We start from the raw sequence: 11,691 nt of genomic DNA on the forward strand, positions 1-11,691 counted from the left end.
CAGTAACAACAGTCACATGCCAACATAGTCAATTTTCTCGGCAAAAAGACCATATATTCGAATGAATTTGTCAAGTCCAAAATGAGATATTCAAGCGATTGGAACAGTTTTCCTTTTTTTTTATACCGACAATTCATTGCTGAACGCTGAGCCACCGAACAAGAAATAAATAAAAATTTATGTCAGATTAAATGGTTTCTTCTTGGCCATGGCCATCGCATGTCGCAGTCAACCAACAGAAAATGGAAAGAAAAACTGATTTGAAAACAGTTTTTCCCGTGGTATATTTCAAATAACACAAAATATATACGATTCCAAACTTTTTCGGATAACTGAAAACAAAAATTTGCGACAACAGAGCGGCAACAACAACAACAGAAAAAAAAGATGAGGAAAAACTAAAAATAAAGCACAACTATATAGCATGTTCATGGAATTATAGCAGTGTAGCAGCGGAGAGAGAAAAAAAAGGTTCGCCCAAAACTTTCGACAAAATGTACAAATGTATTTCGTTTTTATATGGTGGGCGAGCGAGCGAGCGAACGAATGTACGATGGAAAAAAAACGGCGCGTTTTGCGAATCATGAAAAGAAAACGAAAAATCAACTAGAAACAGAGCAAAACGAAATAAAAGTATTTCGGCGAACAAAAATATTCATGCGTATGTCATCGCACAAAACTGTAAAATTTGAATGAGCTTTTTTTCTTCATCTCTCTCTCTCTCTGTGTTTTGCCTTCCATTGCCATACATTTGCATGCTGTTTAACGATTCAATGGCTTTTACTTCTGCTGTTGCTCTAACATTTTTGGAATTGAATGCGTGCAACGCGAGCACATCGAATGCTATCATCATCCGGCAGCATCAACACACCACCAGCAGCATTCATAGCTAAGAGAAGTGTGTATTCAGGTGAATCTTACCGTGGAATAAATCGAAGTGATTTAAATTTATTGTTTAAGTTAAGGTAAATTTTTTCCCGCCCATTTACGGCGGACATTGTTGTTGAGAGCGAGTTTATTAAACGTTGACTTCTTTCTTTTGTTGCACTCCCGGTTCATTTTTCCTCTGCCTGTGCTCAAAACGCCTTCCCATTCCCATCGCTTCTCTCCCATACGGAACATTGAAGACGGGAGAAAATTGACGAAAAAGCCAGAATCACAGAGTGAAAAAAAATGCGACCCAAAACGAAATCGAACAAACTTTGAACGTATCGAATTTTACTTTTTATTTCTTTCTGTCGTGCAGTGCGCGGCGTACGGAGAGGGCGAAAAACTGCAATAAAAAACAGTTTGCATATCGTTTGCAAAAATTTTAAAAGTACATTCGAAACCAGTGTTGAATGCTTCTCGCTACCTCGCTCTTCCTACATACATATACACATCCCTATGAATGATACATACACTTCGACTAAAGTCTATGCGAATTGGTTAATAAAATGGAAAATGAACGACAGCAGCACGAGGCAAAAGCAATGGCAAAAGCAAATGGGAGTAAAATTATGATCACCATAGCATTTGTCTCACATAGTTGGATGCAGTTAAACTTTTTTTTTTATGTGTGCCCGAGCGCACAGAATCGGAAAAACGATCGAAGATTTTTAGCGAGAAACTCTGACGGCAAACGATTATAAAAGCAAATGTGAATTTTCAATTTTTCAACTTAACTTTGCAACTATCGCATCGAGAACGAATGAAAGCAGGCCAGAACGAGCAAACGACCGAACGAGAGAAAGGTTTACCTACGGGCTACAGCAATTTTGCATCTTATCACTTTGATTTGTTGTTATTTATTCGCTTCAGTTCATGGAATATTTATTGAGTTGAATCGTTGAATTTGTCGAACTTGTAGTAACATGATTTGTTTTTGGATGGTGCTGCTTTTTTCTGTTCTACTTTTTCTCTCTCTCTGTCTCTGTCCCTCTGTTGACTCAATGAATGTCGAATTTATCGTTCGTTTACAAAACATTTATTTAAATGGTTTGAGTTTAATTTTTTTTTTCGTGTGTGCTCCGTTCCATTTCGCTTTAAATGATAGGATAGGTCATCGAATTAAAAGTGCAGCGAATGAGCGGATGGGCGCACGGATTTGGACGCGTCGCTGAGAACATTTTTTCCCCTTCAAATTTTATGATTTGCAGTAATTATTTGAATGGCAGCTTTATTCAAATAGACGGAGACAACGACAAAATGATGCCAACACAAATTTAGCACTGTCTAATTGCGCTGCCATAAAAAACTTCTAGCTTCATTAGCACACCTTTTTGCTGCATCAATGGCAACGGCGTCATTGTATGATGTAGCTGAATCGTGAAATATCCGCATTTGGTGACGCTGCTCCTGCTTCTCGGTCGTATTTTAACATATATAACGCTTCAACGTTTGCGCGACCCGGCCCTAACGAGCGAACCCATCTAAAAATTGAATAAAATTTATGAAGATGGAAAACATTCGCACAAGATCTAATTAGCTCGCTAAGTTCTATTTTCATCCGGCCATTCGTCCACATGCTAGCGAGCTTTTTTGGATTTACTTTTCTGATTTATGCAGAATCAAAATACACCGACGAAGAAGGGAACAGACACACACACAAAAATTTACAAAAAATACAGAATCCCCCCAGACAAATGCAAACTTTTGGAACAGCAAGCGGGAGAGAGAGAGAGAGAGAGAGAGAGAGAGAGAGAGAGAGAGAGTGAGAGAGCGATGGGGAGAGTGAGAAAAAAAGGCGAGCATATTAACAACAATAAAAATGACAACCTGCGGGAAAAAAAATCCTCGTACTGAGCACCTTTTAAGCTACACTGAACACCAAATTTTTTGGTAAGTGCTTCAGAGCGAATTTTCATTCGTCGAATTCGTCGTGTTTACATGCCATTTTCTGTCTCTTTTTTCGTCGTTTTCTCGTCTATCTCTGTGCCGTTTTTATTGTGCTTACCGTTTGCATTCGCATCGACTGTCTTGTTCCAGAAATAAATTACCGAATAATTTCATGTCTTGAAAATTTTGCGAACAAACGCTTAACTCTCGGGTGAGTACTTTCCAGGAGTAGTAGTACTTGTGTACGCTGTACTTGTGTGCATGTAATGACAACAATAATGGCATGTATAATGTTTAATGTAAAAATTTCGTACACAATGTTTGTCGCTTTGTGCATGTGCCCACGGTCGATTGTGTTTGTCGCTTGTTCGCTCACGTTCACCGCTCGCCCGTTTCCCTTTCCAAATGAGTGCAGTATAAATGTGTTGTCGCGAAACAAATGTGGCATGAAAAAAGCAAATACTTATAAACCAATTTGTCAACAAATCAAAAAATTTATCTACATATTTATTTTGTTTTGTACCGCAGGCACACATTTTTCTTTATCTTCATCCTCGCCTCGTAATTTTTTCTCGCTTCATTCTTTCTCTCTGTCCCTGTGTGCGTCTTGCTGCTTGTCGGCTGTATTTGCGCCACAACGATTGATGGCTTTGTGCTTCTTTTCGTCTTGCCTTCTTTTTTCTCTCACACACTCTCTCGCTCTCCACAGTATGCGACACGATGATTCTGATGACATACATTTGCATATACGCACAGACTGGCTGTCGCATTGATTTGTTAAAAACACCACATTCAGATGAGTTTCCCGTTCGTTCGTTCTTTCGTTGGTTCAATCATCGGTTCAATCGTCGAAGGAAGGCTTTCTACGCTCTTGCCAAGAAGAAAATGCAAACGAAATTTGAAACGAATGAATATGTCACGCTTGCCGATTGAAAGTAGCGGCAATGAATAAAAAGCACGAGCGCAGGATAACAACGGCAGGAAAAAAAAAGTGTAACAGATGATCATAACGAGGACACAAAGAACAAGAAGTGAGAAGAGGTGGCAGTGGAAAAAAATATCAAGTTGGTGAAAATAACATGGTTCATGCGGCACAAAATACATATAGCACAAGTCAATTTTATGGTGATATTGTTAAAGGTGCACGATATTATACGATTCGCGAATGGAAACGTGAAACGCGCATCACATTGGTTTCACTTCCGAATGTGTGTCACCTCTTATTGTAACGTACTCCGATACCGTACCTTTCTTTTCGCTTTAGCTTCTACATTTATTACTGTCTTTCGTTCGTTTGTGCTTCGCATGTGGATGTGTGTGTGTGTGTGTGTGTGTCTAATTTTTTTTTCTTCATTCGTTCTCTTCTTGCTCTCAGTTCCAGTACGTGCAATGGTTTGGAACGACGTTATTCAAAAGGCCGGCGTGTGCACAATACATGTATCCAAAAAGCAATTGACAATAAGTGTGATGGTGTGTCAAGTGGTGGCCGTGACGATATCAGTTGCAATGGAAATGGCAATTGTGTGTGTGTGTGTGTCGTCGATTGTATTCCATTGTGCATTCATATGAATTTTCGGTTTCGATGTGGTGTAAAAAGCCATTTCTTACATTTTTATGTGCTATACTCGCTGTATCTCTCCCGTTCTCTCGCTCTTCCTCTCCACCAATGCCTTTTCGATAAAATGAAATTAAGTGTTTGTTTAACAGAAAATATGTGTGAGAATTTACTTGGTTCTGAGTTTGACGCTTATACAAATAAATACGTGTGGCTGCAGTACGGCTAAACTTCTGTCTTCTCTGTGCCACTGTGTATATGTGAGTTAAAATGCGAGTGTTTATTGCGACGTGATTACACCTTTATACTCAATAAAGGTTTGTCTCTGTCTTTGCAGATTCTGGGCAAATTGAAAAGTGGAGCTACTTTCGGTCGTGCAACAAATTCACACACACAAACACGCACACGGAGACACACAAACATCAAGTACTTTCGAGCGATGTGTTCGCTATGAGCGAATGACTTTGACACCTCATGCCAAAGTGCGTACCCATATATCTTCGGGCTTACAACATCAATTTCTCAACTAGTATTACCCGATCATTCAAATGACTTTCGCCCGATTCACTCATTCTCTCTCTCTCTCTCTCCAAAGCTCTCATCTCTCGCATAAACGCCCCAATGTCCGTACAGTTGTGATGTGTACATACTCGATTCGTCTTGTCTCGTTTCGATTTAACATTGCGCCAACAACAAGGTGTGTGTGTGTGCTAGTCTCTCCATTTCTCTCGATGGCAAATGCAATTTTGCTGCTGTTGATAGTATAGCTGTTATTACTGTTATTATTATTTATTTTTTTCTTGCTTCTGTTATTTTTTCCTCAGTCAGCCACTTTCAATAACAACCGGATCAACGGTTCACAAAACGTGATACAAGCGCACGCTATCACACACACACACACATACACGCTCTCTCCGTGTCTTTAGACTCCTTGAACACTTACGAACATTTCGAATGATTTTAGTTTGATTCTTATTTTGCCATTGAAGTTGGAATAATAAGCATGTAAAAGTCACATATGCACAGCAACAGTACTCGGGCTCGCATGAAACACTTGAAGTGTCGAAGTAAAATCGTTCGTTTCATGCTTTCGGTCATGGTCGCGCTTCTGGCTTTTCTATTTTACTGCAATACTATAGTACAACCGACACGACAATATAACCGATCAAATGCTAATACACCAAAATAAAAAGAAAAGAACGAAAGGAAAAAATAAGAGGAACAAATAAAGTGAAAGACTCACACTGGATTACTCCGTCAAAATGGTCCTCCGGATTGTATGTGTATGTTGTGTTGCGTTGCGTTTTAAGAGAGACACAAATCTCGCTCTCGCAGTTCGTATAAATGTGTTTTGTTTATTATTGAATTGAGTGCTACTGTTACCGTTCGCCACTGCTTTTGGCTGCTGCGAAATTTAACAAACCTTTAATAATTCAATCAAAATCCATTTTTGCCTGTTCATGTTTTGTTTTTGGTTTTATTGTTGTCGTTGTTCGTGTTTTCGTTATTTTTTTTTTTTTCTCTTTGTTCTCGGTTTTTGTTTTGAATTGTTTTTTGTTGTGTGTGTACTGCTCGGGTATTACCCTGCCTTGGATTCCGATTCGTTTTTGTCTCTTTCGATATCAAATTCACTCAGCACAAAAATATTCAGTTCATTAAATTTTATTTTCCACAAGAGATTACATTAACTGTTTTCCCATAGAGTTTCGGTCTTTTTGATCGTCGCTATTTGACGGTTTTTATTTAATCGCTCTCTTTCTCTTGCTCCTAGATACTGACGTGTGTATTGTTGTGCTTTCTGTTCTGTTCTCGCTCTCTCTATCTCGGCTTTTTTCGGGTGTTTTTGACTTTTATTGTTCTTTCAGGAGTTTATCCTTTTTTTCTCTCTCTCACCGAATAGCGTTATCGAACTGCACGAAATAAATAACTGGTGATCCTGCTTAACGACTCTATTGAATGCACCTTTTCCGCCCATAAGCTATTTTCAGTTTTTGCATTTTATTCTCTTTTTTCTCTACCTCTCTTTCGATAAACACACACAATTTTCAGCACTTACACGTTCAACTGTTCAACACATTTTATTTTTCTCCTGGCACATGGCACTGAATTTAGATTTTACACTTTGACAATAACCAACTGGCTTTTTTCTCCTTCGTCGCTTTATTTCGCCTTTGTGATGTTACAAATTTCTGGTGGTATGGGATATTTGATTTGGCAAGTGCCCTGTTGTGCAAATGTTGTAAAAATGTTGAACTTACTTATTTAGTATAATTTATATTTAATGTGAAAATATTTGTTAGATATTAACAGTTAGTAAATTGCATGGCAAAAATGGAATAAAACCGTGAAAATTCAATTGAATGACGGACTCAATGTTTAAAAACTTGATCGCTTTTGTTGTTGATTGATTGATTTTGTTGACACAGTTTTTTCTCTGATTTTGAATCAAACTTTAGTTCATTAGTTCATACGCACAAAACAGCGGGAATTGTTGATAAAAACGATCGAATCGATCGTATTGCTGCCACTCTTGTACCTGATATCTTGCCAAGTATTTTTTTTCAAAGATAGATCTTTGCTTCTACTCCTTCTCTTTTGTTGTAACACAGCGACAAAATTATCTCCTTTTTTTCGCTCGAAACAATAAATTTTATTGTTTGCGTCCAAGACAATTACAGCGTGAATGTTTTGTTATTTGTGTGCCGTGATGCAATGACAATCGTGCGGAAAAGTGAGGAAAATTCGAAAAGCACTACGCTGTTATCACGATTTTGCTACTATTGTTTTCTACTTTACTTTTTCTTTGTTCTTGTTCTTGTTCTTGTTTTTGTGTTGTTGTTGTTATTGAAACAAAAAGCTCGGAATAATTTTCTTTTGGATGGACTTAAACGGCCGTCACAATCGAACACACAAAACACTCTCACTGTGTTCTCACTGATTGAAAGTAACGGTTGATTTTTTCTTTGGATTTTCGCGCTTCAGTTCGGTGTGCGGGCGCAAATTTGCTTGGGATGATTTTAAAAATGATGCCCAATAATACACAGCAGTTGCAGCAGTTATGCTAAATCGTTACCATCATCGGCAACCAACAGAAATCAACTAACTGCTAACTGATGATAGCAACGGATGGCAGAGCGAAGAAGTGCCTCCTGTGCTGTATGTATCGCGCCAAACAAGACGAATCGAAGCTAGCCGTCGTTTAGTGTGTATGTTTGGGGCGATGAGAATCGAGATGCTGATATGGTGTACTCTGGAGTGCACACAGTGGATAGCATACGCCAGTAGCGTGATGCAAGCAATAACGGCAGCACACCAACAGCAAATACACACGATGCGTAGCGTACAGCAGCAGCAGCAGCAGAGGGATAGGGATACTGTGTGTACCGTTAGCACGCCGAAACTCCATCAGCAGCACATACCGAATTTTGTGCCATTCGTTTCATCTGCATGTGAGCACATCTCGGGCAAAATGATTTTGGATGGTTTTTCGTGAATATCAACCGTCCCTTTGCGCGTTCACAGCACACACACACAGCGAGTATCGTTGTTTCGTCATGTAAGTGGCGATAGGGCACTTCATGCTCTAATGTACCATTTTCATTTGGCAACCGCTTGGTATTCGCATGCCGCTCTCTTACATCCATCCCATGCTCAATCGGATTTCTTTCGTTGCGCTCACCCGCTCGCTCGCTCACTCGCTCGCATCCTCTTCTCCCCTCGATGCTTGCCAACGCTTTCTCTTACGATTTCTCAACGCACATATTTATATGTTCATCATACTGCATGCATCAGTCAGTTCGAGCCCAACGCTGCTCCCGATTGCATGGATGATGACGGCTTGATTTCACACACTCACACACGCACACATTACGGGATTTTCCCATTTCGATACCGAAATTTTTCCCACAAACACGAACTTCAACGGCGAACCAAATAAATCAACTACACGTTTCTCAACGTCTCAAACTTCTACGTCCCATTCGGGAACAAAAAAAAACTCATATTGTGATTCCAACTTGGCACTTGTCATGATAATATTCCGAATGTTTTGTGTATCGACACAGGTTTTGACGAATTCCAATCACAGCTAGATCATTGGATCGCATTTAATGACTTTGAAAAATGTAAAGTACTACGAAGGCAGTACTTTTGGACAAATAAAAATGTTTCAGGTATCCATAGCAATTAAGATTTTTATATGAAAGATGAAGAAGAGGAAGTAGAAGAATGGCAATGATGGCGACGACGAGGACAACAAAAAAGATCAACCTAATTTCATTGATTTAGATTACGAGCGCATTAGTTTCGGTCTATCACTTGACATGAGATGAGTGCGCGTTACTACGGCTCTTACTTGCCAAAAAAAAAACAGAAGAAGAAAGCGAAAATTTCTTGTCGGCATGTTCACTTTAAAACAACCATGTTTGTCGCATCACATCGTATCGTATTTCATTTTGGATCCATTCCATTCTATTTTTACTTTTCGGATCCAACATATTTCAAGTGTGTTTTTCATGTCATGCACCACCATCAGGAGCTCTTTTAATTTAGCAAGAGTGCGTCTCATCCATATGAATCAAGAAAAATGAAATCAAAATGAAAATATGATCTGAAGATCAGCAGCGAATGTGGAGAGAGTGTGAGAGCAGTAGCAACAGCAGCAGCGGCGGCAAAAAAAAGATGGACAAGTCGGATGTGGAATAAGGAAAAAAAATATCCCGGGAATGAATTGCATAATAGAAAAATAGACAGCGAGAGTACAGAGCACACAAGAGAGAACAGAGCAAAAGATAGGAAAAAAAGAATCACAAAAACATTCATCATTCAAAGAATTTTTTTTCCTGCCACTACTAATTCTTCTTCTTCTTCTACTGATCCAATCCGAGCAAAATGCGTACAAACACACATCCACACGCACTGATGGTCTAAGCGGCTAAATTGAAATTGATATGGACATGTGTGTAGAGTGTATGTAGTGTACTTTTGGGCGTGTGAACATTGTTTGTGGTGCTTGTGCTTTGCATTTGGCATTGATTACGATGATATGACTCGACTACTTTCGGAATATTTGGTCCGGATGTGACGATACACTTTGTAAACGGAATCACGTCCCATCTCTCATTCTCTCTCTGTGTGTGCTTTTTTTCTCTGTAGCTGCCCTGTGTCGCTGACTCTCTCTCTCTCTCCCAGAGCGGAGCCAAAGCGAATCGAGCCATTTGTTTCGGTATGCGTGGAAGGGCTTCGAGCTGACACCAGCGAATTCAATGCATTCGCTTCATTTTTGCCACGTTTATTATGTTTGAAAATGGTTGAGGAATGGGTGAAAAATCGCAGCCACCACAAACAATGATTGTAAATCACCTACCGAAGCTTTGTCGATGTCATAAGTATCATTCTCTGATCGATTCTCACGACCATAAAATTGAGGAGAGTGTGTTTGTGTCTGTGTGTATGCGACAAAGTGGTTTTGTTTTGCTTTGTATCTTTTTGTGTGTGAGCGTGTGTCTGTATATGCGAAACGCTTTTGGCCATTCTCAAGAGTGTTCGCACAATGAAACCAAATCAACAACACATTTGCTCAAAATGCGACCACAGACCCAAAATAAGTTTACGCAATATAAACTACATAAATTATGGTAGATACCGACCGATTGGCCGGCGAATATGATTGAATTGATTGGTGAATGCTCATTTAAAACAAAAACAAGAAGACCCAGAATAAAAAGCGTGTGGGACATTCAGCAAACGACTTCATCACATTTAGCCGAAACGATCATATCAAAATGATGGTCCTTTTCAATTTGTTTTCTTTAGATGTTGGAAAATAAAAAGTTTGTCGTTTTGGCTACCGCATTTGTCTTTCGCTACGTAAACATTTTTATGCAAACATACAATTGCAGCACATACACGCATTCACAGACAGAGCGAGCGAGGGCGAGAGCGACAGATAGCTCTGTGAGTACTACGAGTTTATTGTGACAAATGAAATGTTCTAATATAATAGCCGTCCATAAAAAAAACCCAGCGAATGAAATATTTACCACAGACACGTTTGTATTTTGCGTGTTAAACAGAGAAAAAGAGAGACAGTGATGGATATTGATCTGCATAGAAATATTGAATGGGTAGAGTAGAATAAAAAGCACGACTCAATGTTTGCATGTGCATGCAGCGGAGAATAAGCACGATGAATACAAATGGCATTGCAGGAAGTGAAGCATCGTTTGATTTGGTTTTATTCCAATCTCGTTCAATCGCTGGCTTATTTGAAGTGCGTAAATTTTCTTTCGATGATTTTTAGATAGACTCTATCTCTCAGTGCATCTTCAAATTGATTTTAATTCCGATGTTGATTTGGATATTGGTTTTTTTAAAAAAAAAAGAGCGAAAAAAACGACTGCAGGCATTATAGCGAGTGAATTTGGATGGCAGCATGCGACACAGCACTCTGAAAAATGGCAACGTACAGCACAAAATAACATCAAACAAGGGTAAAAATTGAATCATATTAAAAGTTTAAGCACACAAAAACAACTGCGAACGTATTCGCGTTTTTTTCCATTCACATCGAGCTCACTCCCTCTCCTACAACCCGCCGAAATTAAATGAATAATGTTTTGATTCAATTTTCGTTTTCTCTCGCTTAACATCCAGAAAATGTATGTGTACGTATTCATTGCTTTTTTTCTAAATTTACCTTCCCTACCTATGCTTCGGTTTCACCTTTTCAAAGAAAAAGTGAATAAAGTCTTATCATGATTTCAAACGAAAAGTTCACACTCCTTGCAAAATCCGTACACGAGCTGTTAACTATACCGCAATACAGATACAAAACCAAACTTGAAATTATCAAGGAGTTGCGAACAAATCAAGCTAAACACTCGAAACATTGGTGAAAAGTTACACAAAAGATTCAATTTGGTTATTGGCGATTAGCTATTTCGAACAAATCATTTCTTCTTTCTTCGCTTCATTTCCACTAAAAATTAAGGTTAGACGCGCCCATTTCGGCCTGTCAAGGGCAGAAAATTGCATGCAGCACGTTAAATTTGTTCAAACCTCTTTCATCTCGTTGGAGAATCATGTTTAAAACGAAACTGGAGCTTGGTTGTTTGTGGCCATCGAAATCGGTCTTTAATACGTTATAATCATATTTCCGGAACACTTTATATTCATTTCTGCACCACAAACCAACGATGAAAGTTCCATTTCTCGTTTCTGAAGCAAAAAAGAACTATTTTTTTCTTTATCGTCAGATTATAATAACTTTTGGAGAAAAAAAAATTGTGTTCAGTTCGTTCTTACATCCGATTTGGAGA

The 11,691-nt window shown here is 38.9% G+C and overlaps 1 protein-coding gene across 2 annotated transcripts in view; it reads right to left on the reverse strand.

Annotated features, from left to right (window-relative positions):
- The window catches only part of LOC129578493 (uncharacterized), a 132,651-nt gene extending 125,191 nt beyond the window's left edge, over positions 1–7,460 (reverse strand). For both annotated transcript variants that reach the window (XM_055467186.1, XM_055467185.1), the window contains exon 1: positions 5,616–7,460. The gene's annotated coding sequence lies outside the window, so the exon portion shown is untranslated. The remainder of the gene's footprint in view (positions 1–5,615) is intronic.
- Between the last annotated feature and the right edge of the window lie 4,231 nt (positions 7,461–11,691).

This window comes from Sitodiplosis mosellana, unplaced genomic scaffold, assembly GCF_009176505.1.
Source record: "Sitodiplosis mosellana isolate CC-2019 unplaced genomic scaffold, AAFC_SMos_1.0 Smas_scaffold_6226, whole genome shotgun sequence".
In the NCBI taxonomy this organism is placed as follows: Eukaryota; Metazoa; Arthropoda; class Insecta; order Diptera; family Cecidomyiidae; genus Sitodiplosis; species Sitodiplosis mosellana.